Source organism: Urocampus carinirostris, chromosome 6, assembly GCF_059441175.1.
Source record: "Urocampus carinirostris isolate Australia breed hairy pipefish chromosome 6, RoL_Ucar_1.0, whole genome shotgun sequence".
NCBI lineage: Eukaryota > Metazoa > Chordata > Actinopteri > Syngnathiformes > Syngnathidae > Urocampus > Urocampus carinirostris.
The window spans coordinates 31352814-31358483 of NC_142354.1; the positions used below are offsets into that span (position 1 = coordinate 31352814).

Below are 5670 nucleotides of genomic sequence, written 5' to 3' on the forward strand. Positions count from 1 at the left end.
AAAAACAAAAAAAATATTCAGAAAACCGGAGATAAAAACCTTCAACAAACAAGGAGACTTATATAAACAGACAGAATATGTTCACAGAAATATCAACTTGGTTCAACTTGAAAAAATAAAAATAACTATTAATTTTCTGTCCGTGAGGCATTTTTTATTTTTAGTACAGGGCTTTATTTGGACGAGTGGCTTCGAATAACGTGTACGCGGAAAACACCTGCGTGACGTCATCACGTGGCCTGACTACATGAGAAGTGGCGCCGTGAGTGGCAGCACTCACTCAACGCCAGCGGCGGCAAACCACAATTAAAGAACCTTTCCCGCATAAAACCCAAATTCCAAAACGTTCAGCCTCCATTCGACAACTACAAGACGAGGAAAAAACTTCGTTGACTTTTCCGGGGGACAAAATAAAAAATTGTCCCGTAGGAGCTGCTCTCAGCTGACGAGATTCACCGAAGAGGAAGCGGTACGTTGTTAATGTTTATATCGGTGTATGTTCGTTGTTTTGTATTCACAATGTACAGCTACGCAATTAAATACATTTTGTTTCGTTTTGTTCGGCAGAAATACAACAGAAAACCAAACTCATTTCGGTTGTCTTTGTTTTCGAGTCACCGCTTTCCACTTCAGAGAATAACCCTCGCTATAACGCGGTTCTCTTTTCGCGGCCTTGCCACTTCACTCATTTGCAGCGTGCTTTGTGTTCTGCATTGTGATTGGCCAAACTGACTCTCTACTTTCAGATCACATTTCTGGTTACAATTATTGTTCGATAGTACAGTACTTTTATTTTGTAAAAATAATAATAACAGTAACCCTTTATACATAATACCTATAATTGTTCAACAACTGCTTGAACCCGTAAAAAGGCTGTTTTTATTTGGTTTTGTTTAAGAATTTTTTTCCCAACCACGTGTTGTTTGATTCTGGGTAGCAAAAAGTTAGGTTTTCAAAATAGAGGCTGGAAAAGGAAGTGTAGTTCCTTCAAAGTTTATATTACAGAATGCTCCGGGCACAACTGAGCTACAAAATAATGCAAGACAGAGGTGGCTTATACACAAGTCCTATAAAAAAGGGCAGTCGACAAGCTGATTGCCAATCTATTATATAGGTAAACATTAAAGGGTTTCAATACTCTGATAGAGAACTACCCAACTGACCATAGCCATGTCTTCCTCGTGGGAGTCTTGCCTAAGTCGCTTAACTTTTGCCTGAGGAAATCATTTTTTTTTTGTTAAACATTTTTATTTTTTTAATCCCCGCGGTAGCATTCAAGACTTAATCACATCTCCTCATAAGCTGAAATTGATGTATGCTGTGTCTCATTGTGTATACGGATATACGGTAATAGACCTAACAATGGAGCTCAAGGACCCTTCTGGCTATAAAACAAAACACAACTGAAGTTTCATAATTACTACTTAATATATGAAGAAGTTATATATCCCGAGAAAGGACTCTATAATGACTAAATACGGGCAGTGATATATATTTCAATATTACTACAGTTTCAGTGTACCAAAATTATGAAGTAGTATAAAATAATGTTCCACTAGACGAGCGCTAAAATTATTTCGATGTGTAGTTTGACTATGTCATGTGGCGTCCATTCGTGTTGTGTGTTGTCGCTGTGTTCATATGTAAAGTCTAGTGGATCGTTTCAATATTAACTTTCGTATCAGGTATGTTGTTGTTCATGCTAAAGAGAGAAGCAAAACCTTGATAACTATAATAAAGATATATTAAGGCCACTTGCGCATTGTCAGCCCTGCTAAGGAATATGACCATTACCAATCGTTAATCTGAACAATTATTAAACATAAGGTTTTTTAAGCAATGAACTCATCGAAGGTCATGACAATACTCACATGTAGAAGTTTTATAATCAGTTTTGATTTGAATTCGCTCTCTCCTCCCCTGTCTGCATCCACCCATTAACTCCACTGTACCAGCTGATGTGACGACATACATTCGGCAAATACAATTTCCTTTTACCAGTATATTTATTTACAATATATAATCTCCTACGTGTATATTAAATAAATAATTTAATTCTTACTCTTACACTAATTTTTTTATTTATATGTTTATATTTGGGGCACTGGGAATTCGGAAGTCATTGGCTTCTATCCTCCTGCTATACAGCAATTTTTCTTTGCAATCCCCACCTCAGAAGGCATTAATGTTATATTCAACTATATCTTAAATAGTTACTGGGCATAGTACCACCTCGCTGATCAATTTTTCTTGTCATTGTATGCTTTCGAAGGCAGCGCAATGTTTGGACGGACAAGTAATACTATTTTCCTGCAGGCAGCGCCCTGTCAATATTAGCTTTTGGTATCCTACATGGCTTTGAGGATGCTCGCTGGACATTTGTTTAGAAAGTAGCATTTCAGCAAGTCGTCTCCAGTTTTAGGAATCAAAAGTTGTACTCCAGAAACTGATTCTGGGATACATTGTTGTGCTTCGAGCACATGCTTGACAAAAGCTCCGATGTGCTGATAAAAGGTTTACTGGAAAGATGCTGCTTTTTGTAGGATTCCTGTTTTACTGGTATAGCAAGTTTGATAGCTTTTAGAACAAGAGCCGATGACAGTAGTCAAAAAGATAATCCGTGTATAGAAGTAGAATGCAGGACAGTATTTATACTGGTACGTGACAGCTATTTATAATGACTTGCTTCCTGAAGTTAAGATTACATTCAATGGTACGTCAGCATTGTGGCACCAATGGAAAAAAATGTTGCAGTAAGCTAAGTTTAATATTGTTGACCTCACGTGTTTCCCAGGGGCAAGGTGGACGTTAATCTTGCTTACGAAGGTCAGGCTTTGATTCTGTCAAGCAGCTCTCTTCCAGAATTCATTAAAGAACTCTTTGTTCCTAGTTATTAGTGTGTGGTATATGCCTCTATGCTGCAGCTAAAAAAGACTTGATGTACAAAAAGAGAACACATCTACTGAGTATTAAATATATGTGAAACAAAATGGTACTAAAAAAAATACTGTGTTTTGTGGCACTAGAAACAAAGTTTGTAGATGCCCTTTTTTTCTGACTGTTACATGCAGGTTGTATGCCTGTATTTGAATGGTGTAAAGCCAGGTAAATGCATACAAAAATCTGATTAATAGGGTTCGCACGGTTGCTTGAAATCCTTGACAATACTATCTTTTCATGCTATCTTTTTAATGTTGTGTTTTCAAGGGTTGAAAGTCGCTTCACTTTTGGGTGAAGTGCTTGTAAATGCTTGAGGTCTGCTTCAAAGTGACGCCAAAACTGCTCTCTTGTGGCTTTGCTTTGCCATTGCATTTTTTCCCCTCATATTACCTGCAGCTGGAATTAGTTTGTATGGCATTGCCTTTTGATATGTCATCGCCCCTTACGGGTCGCGCTCAAAAGGACAGGTGCATGCTACATCTGAACCGGGCACTACAAAATGTGTATAAGTGCAATCATTACATATTAATTATGGACATTTCAATGTGCCAAGCAAAAAAATAGATTTCTCAGTGGTAAATTGTAATGGGAAGAACTTCTACATATTTCATTTTTACCCATCCACCTCTGTAGGGAGAGATTTGTCTCAAAAATAAAATGTATTTGCGATTTACTCAAGCTCTAAAAATAATATATTGATAAATGTGCATGCAAGATTTAAAATTGCATGTGTAAATTGCAGATACATTTATGGCTCTGCAAAATGCATGTTTCACTCAGGATTTTGTTCTTTTAATCATACTAAAGAAATTGGAAAATTGGCTTTGGAAGTCCTTAAAAAGTCATTGAATTTGGCCATGAAAAAGATGAACAAACCCTGGGGTAAGATTTTAGTGTGACTGTTAGAATTATTCCGATTTAATCGATTGGGTTAGTCGAGGTGTCGGCTACCTTTTCGGTCTAGAGCCGCTTGTGGCACTAGCTCTTTAGTGCTGCCCTATTGGCTCCCTGGATTTTACAGAAATGTTTGAAAGTGGAAAAAGATTGCATATTTTTTATCATTTTTGTGGTTGTCTTTAGACAGGACCATTACTACACAAACAGTCTTAATGTTTTCCTATGCTTTCAAATGATTTTTGATAAATATTAAATGGTGAACTTTTATGTTTGTATCCGCTTTTGGGTTTCATTTAAAAAATAGTTTTATTCAAGGGTTTACATGCTTTTCCGGCTTAATGTGGGTTTTTTTTGTTCTTTCTTTAATACGTTTTTTAAATGGCTCTTACAACTTTTTGGGTTGCTGGCCCTTGTTTAGTCCTTTCATTTTCCTTTTACTCGTGCATGGATTACACATTCAAGTAATCTGATTGCTTGTGTGCAAGCAGAGTTGCCCTCATCTGTGATATTTTTATGGCCTAGAGCACTGTGGGACTGGTAGTACACAAACAAAAGATGCACGACTTACTCACTAAAAAGCCTCATGTGTATTGGTTGATTTCTTCGGCCAATTCCCCTTTTATTTTTTGCCCCCTTGGCAAAAATGCCAGCGTAGTAACCATCCATATGTAGTTTAAGTCAATGTCTAAGGCTGACCACGTACAAGCACAACTTTTAATTAGAAGGCATGCAGCAATGAGCAAACAAACAAGCACCATCTTTTAGTCATTTTAAAGAAACGTCTTGAATTACTGCCCTTTATTTCACCATCAATCAAATTTTCAGATTGACGGATTAAATTAAATTAATTCCATTATTTGCCCAACTCCATTTTCGTTTAAACACCTCAAAAAGGTTACTCTTCGATTTTTAGTCACTCTGATTTCTCAGCTGTATTGTTTTTAGTCCATTAAATGACATAATGTTGACATTTCTGGCAATAATTACTCGCTGGGCCAAGTCATTAACTGCAGTCGCGTGAAGGGCTGGCACGGCTTTATTCTAATTTCATGTCAACTGAACTTTGTCTTTTTTCGCTCTAGCTTTGAATTCTAGTTCCCTGTCTGGGTGCTGCATTTATGGCCTCAAAAACAAACTATCATTCTACGTCTTTGCCTTCTATGAGATAACTGTATTCAAATATAGATTTCAAATATAATTTATACTTTCATTGTTGTTGGCATAAAACAGATGCTAATGCTAACTATGTACCAAGATCCAGAGAATTAAATTTATGGAATGGCATTTAATCATTATTGAATGAGTCATTTTAACCTTTGCCCTTTCTATTATGATATTGTGTAATGTGAGAAGAGCTTATTTTTACTGAGTAATAGGGTATGTTACTATCGTACGCATGGTGTACGACAGTCACAAATTTTCTTTTTAATATTTCTTATTTTTTATTAATCTCAGCTTACAGTATTATCCCTGAGTTTAACATTCTTAGCTACTTCGACTTGCTTTTACAGCTCAATGCAAGACAATTCAAAACTAGTGTTAGTAAAAAAAAAAAGTACTGCAATCAGTAGAAGCTAATGGGTCACTGTGGTAGCTGTTTATGCCTGAGTTACGCCTCCCATCTTGCGTCAATTTTTTTTCCTCTTTTTCCAATTAAAAGAAAGCTAATGTAAACGTGTGTCTTTTAATAAATGCTAAAGGATGTAACGGATAAAAATTATTAACCCAATGCACACACATTTCTAATAATAAAAGTATTTGAAATTACCAAATGGTACCTGTTATTAGTACTGAATGCAGCCTTTTTATATTTATACCTATACCTATATCTTC

General features: G+C 36.3%; 1 protein-coding gene across 1 annotated transcript in view; it reads left to right on the top strand.

The window, feature by feature from the left end:
- The first annotated feature begins 241 nt into the window (after positions 1–241).
- Positions 242–5670, top strand: part of LOC148364563 (protein kinase C delta type-like) — a 20918-nt gene continuing 15489 nt past the window's right edge. Inside the window, exon 1 of the mRNA XM_088338709.1 lies at positions 242–469. The gene's annotated coding sequence lies outside the window, so the exon portion shown is untranslated. The remainder of the gene's footprint in view (positions 470–5670) is intronic.